General features: G+C 61.0%; 1 protein-coding gene across 1 annotated transcript in view; it reads right to left on the bottom strand.

The window, feature by feature from the left end:
- Window positions 1-13,121: 13,121 nt before the first annotated feature.
- The window catches only part of AJAP1 (adherens junctions associated protein 1), an 82,244-nt gene continuing 80,955 nt past the window's right edge, over window positions 13,122-14,410 (bottom strand). Inside the window, exon 6 of the mRNA XM_054583346.1 lies at window positions 13,122-13,561. The gene's annotated coding sequence lies outside the window, so the exon portion shown is untranslated. The remainder of the gene's footprint in view (window positions 13,562-14,410) is intronic.

A 14,410-nucleotide genomic window follows, 5' to 3' on the forward strand; every position in this document is an offset into this window, starting at 1 on the left:
CGGCAGCACAAGAAACAGACACCTGGCCCTCGCCCAGGGCTGTCGCAGACAACGAACGCATCCAAAGGCTCCGGGAGGTGTGGGGACCTCGGAGCTTTCTGGGCAGAGATATTTCAGGCCACACTTGGGATGGGCAGTGAGGAGAGGTGAGCGGCAGGTGGGCGGACCCGCGGGACAGCGATGCAAAATGGGCCGAAGGAGGGATGGGGAGGCAGGAGGGGCAGAGCCGCGTCTGGGCGGAGAATGGTGCTGCCGGGTCTCGGCCGGGTCCTGGTGTCAGTTTTCTCTGAAGCCACACCGGAGAGCTTCACCCCACCTGGCCCTGCCACTCGGGGTGTGTGCCGGGCAGCCAGTGCGGGGACGTGTCCCGCTCAGATGGCCGGCTGCCTGGCGAGCCCCCCAGGCGGTCGTGGGCTCAGGGGTTGGGACGCATGGCCGAGGTGGGAGCTGCCCCCGGTCCTGGCTCACGCCACTGCTGACGGGCACTGGCTGTGCCTGGGGCTGGGCCTCTGCCCCTCCTGCCACGAGCTGCCATTTCTGCAGAACTGGAGCCCGACCTGAGCCCCCCTTGTGTGCGGCTCACCCGCTTACACTGACGATCAATATGTATGTCCAGGGAAGTTCAAAGTAATCACGGGAGCTGGGTCAGAGCGCAGCCCTCTCAGCCGCCCCCCGGGAGTCCTGTGGGGAAGCCCCCGGGGAGGCAGGGCTGCTCCCGGGGCGCCCGGCGGGGCCACGGCGGGGCCACGGCGGGGCCACGGCGAGCGTCCGCCCACCGTGGGAAGGGACTGCCGCTGGGGAGCTGCAGCCTTGTTGGGGGCACAGACCCCCGCCTGTGGATGCCCATGAGCTCCGGTGCAGGACAGAAACACTGCCAAACACCCCGCCTTGGACCACATTTGGGGGAGAAAAAAATAGAAAGTTATCATTTGTAAGAGGAGCATCTAGCCCCTGAGAGAACCGACAGGGACAGGAAGGCGGTCTGTGTCCACCCCTGACGTGGTCAGGGGCCAGTGGGACCTGCCTGGGAAGCCGGGGTCTGAGTCAGGCCGGTCTTGCCTGTGTGTCCCCGCCGGCTCACCCCCGCCCTGGCCACAGGCTCAGGCAGCCCCCACCCCCGGCCGCCAGAGACAAGTCTGGTGCCTGCTGACGTGCAGAGGGAAGGCCCCGGGTGCCGGGCTCCGCTGCCCGCCGCACGCCACTCCAGCCCGCCGCAGGAGGGGGTTTCAGCGTGGAAGGTGGCAGAGGCCCTTGTCACCTCCCCTGCTCTCCGCAGAGTCACATCCCTCCAAGCCCATTTCCCGAGTCATCGACTCCAGAATGAGATGTTTATCTGCTTTTGGAGAGAACATTCGCAAGGCTCCACACGAGCCTCTTCGGCTGAGAGAAACCCCGGAGGCCAGAGCGGAGCTCAGATGTCATTTAGAAGGGCCCCGCTCCCCTGGAAGGCCCCTGGGCTCCCCGTGAAATTCAGCTCCCTCCGAATCTCATTCCACCCCCTGCCCACGGCCACTTGGATTTAAGCGGTAGTTCAGTCCCAAAGTGAGCAGCACCTCTCAATGCGTCTCATTGTTTCTCTGCACAGGGGTGTCGCACAGGAGGGCCCGGCTGAGGGCCACACACTGCCCAGCCTCTGCTCACACCTGGTGCGCGCTGTCCAAGCCCGCAGGGGGCCTGGCGGTCTGGGGCCCGCCCGCTTCTGGGTGGCACCATTCCTCTTCCCCACGGGAACACAGGAAGACAAGCTCAGCCTGAAACCCAGGCTTCATCGCTATTTAGCCCTGTGACCCAAAGTGACCTGGCCTAATGTGGGGGCCCCTTGTGGATGTGAGGAGGACACAAGAGAACCCAGGTCACAGAATGAGCCCCCTCGACGTGGGGCTTCACTGGAATGAAGGGAACGGGTTCCCAGAGCCCCTGGGAGCCCTCCGTGCTCAGCTGCTTTGGTGATGAGGGCGCCACACAGCCCGCTGGCACGTGCGACACCAGCCCGCCCGCGGTGGCTTGTGGTCCTCGGGGCATCGAGCCTGCGTGCATGGCTCACTCGGCATCATCAGCGAGAACTCGTTACCTGTAGTTTTCCAGAAGCTCTTGTCTGTGCAGAAGTGTCTCAGGGACCACAGCCTGGGTGACAGTCTCCAAAACTGTCAGCAGGGTGTGTGGACGCTGGTTCTTCGCAAGCAAGAGGAGCTATCGAGCCCCAGGGGTCTGGGAGACGGAGCCCAGCGCCTCCAGCACCACAGAGAGCTCCTCGGGGCCCTTGGAGCAGCGCTGTGTGCCCAGGGCAGGGCGCCCCCGACTCCCGCGGCTGCGAAGGTCCGGCTTCCCCCCACCGCCTGCCTCAGAGCCTCCCTCCCAGAGATGCCACAAGCCTGCAGAGCCCCGGCCTCGAAGGCCGGAGAGCTTTCTGCGTCGTGCAGCCCTGGGTGTGGACTGTCTCCCCTTTAACCATGCCGCCCCGACAACGGGGATGCGATGGCGCTGTGGGAGGGCTGTGCCGGATCCGGGCCAGGCGGGAAGCTCAGAACTTCAGGGAAGAGGTGAGAGAGAAGGAAGGAGTCACAGGGGCAGGGAAGGAAAAGAGGAGGCAAGAGTCTGCACCCACAGCTGCCCTCGGGGCGCTCGCCCCCAGCCCCTACTCTTTCCTGGGGTAGCTACAAAACAAGGAAAAGAGGGCAGGTGTTATATTCAGCTCAGACACAAGTGGGAACCCCTGGGTCCATGAGAAGCAACAGCAAAGTCCCCCCCTCCAAGCTGAGATGGGACAGACGCTCGCGTATCACCGCAGGTCCTGTGTGCTGGAGGCCACAGGTACGTTTGCTGTGGATTCCGCAGGGGGCGTGGGCCGGGCAGGTGTCTACCTTCCTCCGCTAATTGGGGGAAAGCGCTCACTGCTGTTTGTGCGGGAGGCTCGGGCCCTGCCCTCTCTCACCCACACGCCTGGCTCCTGGGATGCCTTTGCCTTCCCTGCAAAGCTGGGTGGGACCTCACGCTGCCTCTGCACTGCACCCGTTCGTTGGGGTCCCTCCAGGCGGGTCAGCTGTTTTGTGTCCACTGATCCCTGGGACCATGGCGCCCGGACCTCCTCCCTCCTGTCTTTCTGATGCTGTGACTGGCCTTGGCAATGGCGACACTCAAGAAAGAGGGGCCAGAAAACTCAGCAGCAGGTTACCCATGCCACGAAGAAGGCTGTGGTGGAGCTGGGGGAGGGGGCGGGACTGGGCGGGGGGCGGGGTCCGGCGCGGCCCCGCCCACGGGCTCGGGGCCCTTCACAAGCTTGTGCCCTGGTGGTGTCTTGGTCTCTCCCAACCGTCAAATGGACAAATGATGCCTAAGACTTCAGCGGTGTTTCAAATAGTTCCAAACGAGTGGGAATGCGGCAGCCACGCTGAAAGGGGCCCAGCAGATGGGCTGCCGGGGGGCTGAGCAGGGCTCACCGAGCAAGGGGTCGGCCCCCCTGTCCTTGCCGTCCTGGGCGGAACCCCCAGCCCGCCCTCCCGCCGAGGGGCGGGGCAGCCTCATCAGCTGCGTCAGGGGGCCGCCTCCGGTGCGCACGCCCCGCCTCTCGCCGGAAACAGAGGTCGTCAGGCGCCACGTCCAGGCGGAGAGCACGCCTCCCAACCGTGGGTGGCTCTGGGGTCGTTTGGGGGCCGGCGGCCCTGGGTGTCAGCTGGGCAGGCGTGCATTGTAAAACGCGCTGCAGCCCCCCACCTGCCACCCAGCAGAAGCCAGTCGCGCCTGCTCCCCAGTGTGACAACCGAAAACATCTCCAGACATGGCCGGGTGTTTTCTGGGGAGGGGACCCCGTTAAGGCTGCTGGGCTGGCAGCCGGGTCCCCAGTCACGTAGAATTAGCCTGAGCTGAGCCTGTGCTTACTCTCCGTGAATTCTGGTCCCTCCACCTGCCCGCAGGCTCCCGTGGGGGGCCCCGTGGACCCTCCTGCTCAGCCCAGGCACACACCCATGCGCGACGGGTGCGTCTCCCTCCCAGGGCGCGGGCTCCTCTGCAGGGTCTCTGCAGACCCTCCGTCTGCCCACGGAAGTGTCTCAGGAGCTCCCCAAGCCTGCTGGAGGAGACAGTTGTGGCCTCAAGCACACATTGTGGGCCCTTCCCAACTAGCCCAGACTCAGTGACAGCCAGCTTCAGGACCAGCCCCGAGAGACCTGGAAATGTTTCCTCAGCTGTGTATCTGGGGAGCCTTGGCTTGGAAATCACGGAGCCGGAACACACACCTCAGACTCTGGGGATGTGGCACAGAAATGCAAATGCCTGTATTCTTCCGGGTAGTCTCAGGTACCATTGTTTAAAAAATGAGTAAACAGCAGTTAAAAAATAAATTTCTTTGGAGGCCACAGCCAGACTCACAGTGAGTCTTTTCTTCTCCCCGCCCCCCCATATTATGCTTTTTTTAATAGCAACATCGGAGTACTAAAGAGGCACAGGAAAGTTCATATAGGTGCTGCATGTACAAGGTTTTCCAAGTACATACTTTTGAAGTACAGAAACAACCTTAAAAAATCTAGAGTAAAGGTTCACGTCTACAGAAATCCCACCCAGCCCCACCCCCACCCCGTATACCACGCCCCCTCCCTTTGTGAAACTTGTTTGCGACGTGCGTGTAGGGACACGCAACAAGGAAGCGCAGTGGGTGGGCTCTTGGAGGAGGCGATCTATAAATACGTCTGTAAGGGCAGCTGCGGGGCAGATTCACGTCCAACCCTCCAAAAGAGAGACTTGAAAAATAGCAAGGGCTCCGTGTAATCGTATAAACAGCCAACAGTTTATTGTGTCAGAAAATAATTTAGGGAAATCAGAATAAGCCCCGTTTCGCTCCGCGTGAGGAAAGGAGGAGAAGTAAAATCGGACTCACGAGCTGTGAGAACAGACCCCGCTGCGGCTCTGGCCTGTCACCCGCCCGTCCCGCGGCTCCGGGTCGCCGTCCGTGAGCTCTCCGCCTCCGTGGGCGAGCTGGGGGCAGGGAGAAGTGGGCGCCCCCACTCACGGCATGAGACCTGGCGAATTTGGGGTGGCCCGAATGTTCTAGGGATGTCGGACAGGCAGCGAGGCCTCCCACCTCTTGGTCCGTGGCTCTCAGGCAGCGGCTGCACGCGAAAAACCCAGCCAGCGATTTGGATGGTTGTCTGAGTGTCCCGTGCAGGCCGCGCAGCGCCAGATGCGCCCCACAGGCTGTGCTCGGCGACGGCAGAGCGGCACGTTGCGATGGCCGGCTGCCTTTTCCACTTCATCAAAGAGACAGTCTAACGATCCATGATGAGTATAGTCAATGACAAGCTGAACTGGCAAAGATGCATTCAGAAGCTAATTGGATTTTTTTTAATAAAACATACATTGCAGCCAGATTTATCAACTGTGCTAACCACAGGGCCACCTCTGCCACTTGTCCTCACTAAGCCGGCATTTAATGAGCAGTTTCCACTGAATTAAACAATAATTGAAGGGTTGCTGATGTTTCCTTTTTGTTTGGTTATTAGTATTGTCTAAACATTTTCCAGTAAACACATATTCCCTAAAAAAATATGAGAAATTAAAGAGAGAACCAAGGCACGGCCTTATGCTTCCTCCGATGTCCAGTGTAGCCCCCTCTGGGTCCAGCTCTCATTCAAGGAGGCTCCCGCTCACACATCACCCAAAGGTCAGTAAACCGAGGCAACAAGGCCATTCAAGTGCACGTGAGGCGGCAGCGCCGTTCTGAGTCCCATTTAAAGGGTGTTAGCGGAAGGGGAACCGCGCCTGGGCTCCGGCGCCGCCATCTTTTTTCTCTGGGCGGGAAGAGGAGGAAGTGATCCCAAAGGACTTGCCAGCCAGAGAGGGGAACAAACTACTTTTTAAGGAAACAATTTTCTGGAGCCCCTCGCTGACCCCTCGCTTCCCCCAAATCGCCAGTTTCATTTCCAAACGTTACAAGCTCTCGCCAGGCCTGGTGGGCGCTGGATTCTGTGCTCCCGCCGAGCAGCGCAGCGTGGGTGGGAGGCTCCGAAGTGCCGGCTGAGCCCCACGCCATCCCGTGCCCTCCTGGGCTGGAGATTCATCTTTCGGGGTGAAATGTGTGGTCAGCTGGTGGGCGGCCAGCTTCGCTCAGGGCCGCCTACCCTCCGACTTCAGAGGACACAACGTGAGGGCCGGCGGCAGCCCACAGACAGACAGAATGTGTCCGTGGGTCCCAGCAGGTCATTTTCCAGGAGCCCCTGGCCTGCGGACCTCTTAGAGCTGATACGCGGAAGTGGCGTGAGGCCGCGAGCGCCTCTGAGGCCCCCTCTCTCCAGAATTTTGCGTGGGTTCACGTTTATGCATGAGACCACCGGAAGAGCTAGTCCCGTTGCTTTGACCTTGCGTGGCAGGCGGTCAGATAAGTTGGTATAAGAAATCCATATGTGTAAGCGGTGGAGTGCCCAGCCCCACGTGGACTTTGGAGGCAGAAGGGGAGGGGTCCTTCCAGTGGCAGCGGTGGCTACAGGAAACCTTGTCAAGAACAGTGGTCTCAGCTTGCTGCGACCCCGTGGGGATTTCAGCAGACCCCTTCCCTCCTACTCCACTTTGTCCCCTGAAGGTCGGAAATTGGGTCTGGGGATCACGGTGGCTCTGGAAGTGTCCCTTTCGGCTTGGGACGATCAAAGAGTAGAGAGAGACGGGACGGTTCCCTTGGGAAACGGGACGGGGACCCGGGAGGTCGGTGCAGTGGCGTTAACCTGTGCAGTTTTCTGAGTAATGACTTGAAATGATTATTGGGGGTCCCCATCCTAGGCTTTCGGTGGCTCCACGTCATAATGGCATGTGAGGGCGCCAAAACGTAGCGCTTAGGACCTCCTTGTGTCCTTGCCTCTCCGCCCGCGGCCAACGTCCTTCCCCGTCTCGGGCAGCAATGACTTGCCGAATCCAGCAAGGCTGGCGCTCACCGATGGTCGGCCAAGCACCGACGCTGGTGAGTTTACTGCCGAATATCAGTAATCCTCCCCAAGCTACCCCGGTGCTCGGCTGGGGCTCTGTCCGCGGCAGAATGAAGCTATTCGGTGCTGCAAATATTTGGGTATGGATTTACTCATGAAAACCCAGGACTCTAGAGGATTCTATTTTAAGAGGGAGACCACCTGGGGCAAAACTAATTAACTTCGACCAGGGAGAGTCTCCTACAATCTGACCCTCTCTGCATCCACTCCTGCTGAACATCACTCAGCAAGTGTTTTACTGTGAGATTCGAGATACTGGCAAGGGCTGAGTCAGCCCCAGGGGGTGTCTTAGCCACTCTCTCAGCTTGTGACAGGACCCCATTTAATTGATACTATGCATGGCACCCGTAGGCTCTGATTCCAGCGCACACGGAAGAGATAACAGAGCCGCCGATACGCTGGCTGACCCTTCCCCCAGGACTCACTAACTGTCTAAACTGCCTGCGCCCTCAGTGCCTTCCCACCGGGAGGTCCCAGGTGGGCCGGGCCGGCCCAGGGGACGCCAGACCCCACAGGCGGAGGGCGGTCCATGGACGACTTAGAGCCGCGGACTCATTCAAAGCTGCCCTCTGGCTCCTCCGCTCCATCGCTCTGGGTGCCTCACACAGGGGATGTGGTGGAGCTCCCGGGGCGGCAGTGGGGCTTTGGTATTTCAGTTCCCACAGACACGTGATAACCGAGCTAGCGGTTCTCTTCGCTTGGCCAAGCAGCCGGGCGCGGGCAGCACGTCTGCGGGGCAGAGTGCGGCTCGGTGGCGGGCGCGGTGCTGGGCATCCACGGCGACAAGCCCCGCGCTGCCACCCCTGCCGCCCCGTGTCCGTGCTCTGCTGCCCGAAGGACGGGGCCATGCCCTCGCCTCCCGCCCCTCCCCACCGGCCACAGCCCCCTGTTGTACCTCCCCCGAACCAAAGTGAGGCCGGATGCGGGGCCCGCGGGAGCAGGCCGGAGCAGGCTGTGCCCCTCAGGCGGGGCAAAGGCAATGACTGGCCCTTTGGCGTAAAGGGAGATTGTGCATGGAGTGGAATTCCCCACCGAGGGGCTGGCTGCTCACGTGGCAACCCCTTTGGGCCCTGGAGATTGGCCAGGGTGTGCTTGCTGGCTGAGACCTCTCTGGAATCATGTGCGGTCAATGTTCCTCTTTGGCTGATGGTTGGGGAGATTGGAGACCGAACGACTCTCCGCCTATGCCTCCGTTCACCCAGTCCTCACATTCAAATGCAAAACCCACAACCATGCTCCGCCCCATTTGGAAGGAAGGGCTGGCGGCCTGTTTCACAGCGTCATCCATTGAGGGCCTCGCTGGAAACCCCATGAGTGATGCCGAGTGTCACTGCCACGCACGTCTTGGCTCGGAGCGGGGGAAGGAGAAGCAGCCACTCGTTTCTGTAGCAGGAAGCACAACAATGGAAAACAAGGCGAGAAGAATAATCGAAGAGCCTCAGATGGCGAGTTTGGCTCCTGTATGCGGGCCGTGCTATTTACATTGGAAAACAAACAATCCAAAACAATACGGCCCAGCAAATTGACAAACCATAGTCATCGCTCCAAAATTACATGAATCACAGCGCATTTTGGAAGAGCTGCTTCCTTAAAGGCAGATGTTGTTGAAGAAGCGCATGGACTGTGTCGGGCGGAACTTCGGAGAGGCAGCTGCCTTCCTCACGAGAAGGAGCGCTCTCCCGGGGCCCCCGGCCGCTGAGGGCTGCCCCCCCCAACCCCATCCTCGAATTCCTTTGTCCTCCTGGAGTCCTGGTTGACCAACGGGTGACTTACAGCGCAGTCCGCGCCTGGGGCGGGGCTGGCGGAGGGGCCGTATGGCCGCGGCAGCTCTCCCCGCCAGGGCGACGGGCGGACTTAGGTGGAAAGCCAGGAGGAAGCGTGCGATGGCTGGGACAGCTCGTCTCTGGCACCGGACCGCACTTCACCCAAGAGGCAGGAGTAAGGCTTTCCCCGCTGCAGTCACCCCCCGGGGCCAGCCCTTGGTAAACAAAAGCTGTCCCAGCAGGAGGTGACGGAGGACCAAGAACCCCAGGCGACTCCCACCTTTCGCTCTCTCCCCTGCCGCCTGCTCGGTGGCCGCCCCGTCGCGAGCCCTCTGGACGTTGCTGCGTTCGCTACTATGTTGACACCCGCCCCCGCCCGGAGCAGGGGCCGAACCCCACGGGGCAGGTCTTCCGCCTGCTCCTCGCCGTGCTCGCCGGCCGGCGTGCAGAGGGAATTCAGCGCGGCTGCAGAGTGGGCGGGGGCGGGGGGGGGGTGAAGGGCCGGCGCGTGACAGGGAGCCACGGGGTTGTCACTCTTCTAATCGCTCCCAAAGGACGTCTTCTTACAGGACTCACACGGTGGAACAAGAATGGCTCCCGATGCCCACGGAGCGCGGGGGGCTCGGAGTCTTGTCCCCCTGTGACGTGTGGGCCGATGGTGGAAGATGAGGAAAGATAGCCCCGGGGACACTGAGACCCACACGAAAGGGTGACCGTGCGGAAATACGGACGATGTGTGGGTCTGCAGCGAGGCCGCCGTGACGCGAAGGAGCGACGCCGTGGCTGTGGAAGGGCGGGGGCCCCGGCCTGCACCTAGGCCCCGGTCCCTCGCCTCGCCTTCCCGGAGGCGGGGGCCAGCCCGGCTTCCTGAGCGACGGGTGAATCCCGACCAAGCAGGACAAGAAGGAAAACGAAGGAGTGCGTCCTTGGGCAATAGAGTCACGTACGGACGGGACAGGGCGAACGGGTCAGATCTCTGATGTGCTCATTTCACAGAGCGGCCCCGTGGGAGAGCATCCAGGCCCCGAAGCCCCGGAGACCAGCCTGGGAGGAGGGCTCGCCGCGCGTGGGCCTGTGGCGTGGGGGCGGCGGGGCTGCCGGGGCCCAGAGACCCTGAGGTCGCTGAGTTGTGACTGCTGCGTCCTCCTTCTCGCAGGCCGAATCCAGACAGCTGGCAGGCCGGGCGGGGTCCAAGTGTCCAGGCGGAAAGTGCTCCTTGAAGGGCCTAGAGGTCTGTCTGCCCCCGCCCCCGGCAAAACTTCGGATTGGGAAGGCCCAGGGGCAGGTGGGGGGAAATACAGCTTCCTAGGCGGCCTCTCCTTTCCTCGCTAGAAGGACACTGTAGGTGAACGGCCACAACGCTGTCCGCCCCGCAGCGGCCCCGCCCTCCCCCACGCCGCTTGGGCAGGGGGGCGGGGGAGGAGTGGCTGGTGGGCCGGTGGCTGGCTTCGTCCTGGATGCTCTGGGATCTGCGGGAGGGCGTTGGGAAGCTGTGTCTCCCCCTTAGCACTCGGGATTTGTAAACAAAAGCAGCCACGCCCCTTATTTCAGCCAGATAAAAAAGACCTCAAGTTCATGAAGATCAGAGGGGGCTGGGCGGAGACATGGACTGGACCTCACAGCCGGGAGTTCCCCAAGGCCACGCCCAGGCGCTCAGAAAGCTCGAGCGCCCCAGGTGGGCAGGGGACAGTGCCCGCCGCCCTGGCCCCAGAGGGTGGAGCTCCCTTCGCTGCTGGGAGGGGATGGAGCGGGACAGAAATGTGGGGATTTTACCCAAACTGCTGCTCTTCCTTCGAGGGCCTTTCTTGAGGGGAAGAAAAAAGCTGAAGTGAGCGCAAGGGCTGGCCCTGGACGCGGAGGCGGGAGCACGAGAGTTGCTCTCAGACTCAGGTCCGGAAAGCCGGGCAGAGACAACCTGAGAGCCCGGGGCAGTGCCCGCAGCCGAGGAGGCACCTGGCCACGCTCTTTGGATGCCACACAGATTCGGGCCCGTGTCCAGGGCCTGGGCTGGGCTTCCCGAGCTCTCGTTTTACAGACGTCACTGCGGGCGGGGACCGAGTGTATACGCCTTCCCCTTTCACTTACTCTCTCCTGGCGCAAAGGTGATGTCTCCAGGGAACCATTAAAAAAATAACCCTTTCTACACGCATGGCCTCCATCACCGTGAAACGGCGGCCTCCCCCCCACGGGCTGGTTTGACAGTTGTCAGCACAGAGCCAGGCTTCCCGGCGGGGAGTGTGCTGGCGTGGCGTGTCCGCTGGGGGTATGCACGCGTGTCTGTGTCTCAGGGCCTGCCCTGGGCGTGCCAAGGGGCTGGGGGGGGCGGGGCGGGCTGTTATCTCTGGCGTCCTTCCGCGGCTCGGCATCCGAGCGCACTCCAGGGAGTTCAGGCATCCGAGCAGCCCGTGGCCTGGTGTCAGAGGTAAGGTGGTAGACACTGACTGGTGGCCCCTTCGGATTCCTGGGTTCCCGCTGTTGGGGGACAAGTGTCCACAAGTTGCCACCTCCTTCCCGGCGGGGCTCCCTGCAGCTCAGTGCCAAAGAGCAGAGCGGCAGGTTCCACAGCCCTGGGGACGCTGCTGGGCCTCGCCTTGCGCTCTTGCCAAGCGGGGCCCACCTGGGCCAGAAAGGCGTGGTGCCGACTTCCAAAGAGAGGTGGGTGACAGAGGGCGCTCCGGGGTCCCAGGAGCCTGCAGGCCATCAGTCAGCCGTGGATGCTTGTGTTGTCTCCACTTGTGCTAAAGCTTTGGGGATAACGGCAAAACAAAAGCAAAACAACAAAACAAAACAAACAAAACACCCCCGACGGCCCAGCTTCACGAGCGATGCCACCGGGACCGAGCGCGACACTGCGGCGCCGCACAAGCTGGTTTGCTCCTGCCGCTGGCACCGCCTACCCTCCCTTATTTCAAGAGGTGCGAATGCAAACTTTTCTAGCACATTCCGGGCTGTTTCAGAGAGAGACTGAGCCGACTGAACCGGTGGGAAGAGCAGGACGTGGCCAGCCCAGCCGAGAAGTGGGTGTGGGGTTAGCTGTCTGCTTGACCTTTAACCTTTGAACAGGCTTGCTGCGAGGGCCCTACTGGTGAGCTCTAAGCGGCAGGAGGGCCGTCTACAGGGGACCAGCCGCCACGGGGGCTCTGGGGCCTGTGAGGCAGGCATGTCCTCTAAGGCGTGAGGCCCGCCGGGGGCTCCCCTCTCACACAGCGCCCCCCACCCCGGCAGCAGGGTGGGCCAGGTGCCTTCATGAGGTGGGGCTCGCGGGCACGTCACCCCCCGGGACAGGGCCATGTTTCAAAGGGACCGTGTGTGGTTGGGATTTTTGGGAAGGAGGCCCCAGCGCACAGTGCTGTTTCCACGGGGAAGCTCCCCAGGGGAATTGTGGATGGCGACACCCCAATGTCGGCCGGCGGGGACCCACAAGAGACAGTGTGCTTGCTTCTGGCTCCCCGAGATTCGCAGGCACCTGTGGGCTCCAGAACAAGCAGGCAACCTCTGCCCAAGAACGGGTGGGGCAGGAACGCAGGACACGCCAGGGCCGGGCTCCCGTGGGAGCAGCCGGGGCCCCGCGCGCAGGGACGTTGTCCTCGCCTTCGGGCAGACCAGGGCCCTCGTCGGTTTCCGAGCTCGGCTCTCACAGACGCACACACAGGGTAAGGATACATTGCTTTAATTTTTGGAACTGGAAAATGTCTTTAATTCAATCTACGCTTATATAACACAAAGATGGCCAAGAATCCACCACCCACCCGCTCTGACGCTCAGGCCCGTGTGTGAGCAGCCGGCTACATGAATGCGCACGTGGCTCTTAGGTAGCATCTTCAAACAACCGATCCAGAAAAAGATAGTATTTATGTGTGTGTGTGTATATATATATGTGTGTGTGTGTGTATATATATATATATATATGTATGTATGTATGTATGTATATAAAACCATGGCATTCTTCGTTACGGCCCAAGGTAATAAATCGCGCATCTGGGGCCACCACCAAGTGTCTAGCAGACACGGGACGCATCGCTTGCGGGTCTGTGTGGGTGGGCTGTCCCCCAGGATGGACGGTGATGAGATACCAGGTCACCAGAAGGAATATGCTCAACTCGCGGGACGGCATTTCCAGTATATGCATATATATATGCGCGTATACGTCTGTGTGTGTGAGTGTGTGCGCGTGTGTGAGCCTGTGTGTGGTGCGTGCGTGGAGTCTGCAAAGTAGAAAACACCAGTTGATTCCGTTCGTACTAAGCATGTTAAATAAATCAGGTTTGTCACCGAGAACACATTTTTTTTTAAAAAGGAACATTGAAGATATTCAAAAATTGCTACAGTACAAAAAAGTGTGTGTGTCTGTGTGTCTGGGTGTCTTTATATATTTATATACATAGAGATTAACCAGAAATAGCAACTCTACCGGAAGAGACTCCCACCCCTGTTTTCTGGGAGACGTCTACGTGTGGCTCTCTCGGCTTTGGCATGTCACCAAATCTTCCGGGTCCGTACATGGCACATGTGGTATTATTGGCACAGGTTCAGAATCGTGGTACAAATCCCAGGCTTCCCTCGGGCGCTTGCTGTCCCTGCCGCGGCGTCCGCGTCCCTCGCTGTCTCCAGGTCCTGGCTTGCGTCCCTCGTCGCCGTCCTCCCGAGCGCACGGGGGAGGCAGGCCCCATAGGCGCGAGCATCTTTATAAAAATATATTTGGCCTATAGCGTCCTGCTCCGAGTTCCCCGCCGGCAAACAGACGTGGTAGGTGCGGGGACCCTCCCCCTTAGAGAGTTTAGTTTTAGGTTTTTATAATTTAATTTAATTTTGTACAGGTTCACCAACGGAATCCTGTGTGGAGAGAAAACAAGAAGAGGTTACAGGGCGGCGGGCCGAGGGCGGGCCGGGCCTGTGCAGCCGCTCTGGGCCTCGGCAACCTGAGCCCGGCCCTGGGCTCCCTGCCGACGGACGCCAGCGTGTGCTCAGACCGGGAGGCGTGTCCCGCGGCGCCCGGACACTCCCCCTGAGGGGCCCAGGGCGGGCAGCGGGCCCGGGACCCCGTGTCCACCATGGGCATTGGTGGAGAAGCCACCTCCTGGGGCAGGAGCGGGTCTGGGCTTCCTGAGAGGGGTCGCCGCGCCCACAGGGGCCCCCGGCTGGTCTGGGGTCTGGGTGACGGAGGCGGTGCCCCCCTCATCACCTCACCTTGCCTTCTCCCTCAAACGTCCCCTGTGCGGTGACCCTGCGGGATCACCCTCTCGGCTGGGAGCAGGCTTGCGTCCCAGCAGGGGTGTCGCTGGGTGTAAAGAAAGGGGACACCCTGTCAGAGGGGTGCTGGACCACCCCAGCAGCTTTGCTCTAACTGTGCCCCACCCCCCTCCTCCAGATTCTAGGATGTGGGGGCAGGCGTGGCTAAAAAAGTGAAGTCATTAAAATAGAGAGAAATGTCTGTTCTGCATGTCTACCTTCACTCTGATTTTCTGATGTTAAAGTATGTGGTCCCCGCGGGAGTCAGTCCCACGGAGACAGAAGGCTCACGGGGGAGCTGGGGGCCGCGCGAGGGGACGGGAGATTAGTGTTCGACGGGGCAGAGTTCCAGTTCGCGGAAATGGAAAGTTCTGGAGCGGACGGTGGTGGCGGCCACAGAACAGTGTGAATGTGCTAATGCCGCTGAGCTGGGCCCTTGGGAATGGCCAAGGT

Source organism: Pteronotus mesoamericanus, unplaced genomic scaffold, assembly GCF_021234165.1.
Source record: "Pteronotus mesoamericanus isolate MK-2021 breed Mesoamerican mustached bat unplaced genomic scaffold, CSHL_Meso_final contig_1193, whole genome shotgun sequence".
NCBI classification, from domain to species: Eukaryota; Metazoa; Chordata; class Mammalia; order Chiroptera; family Mormoopidae; genus Pteronotus; species Pteronotus mesoamericanus.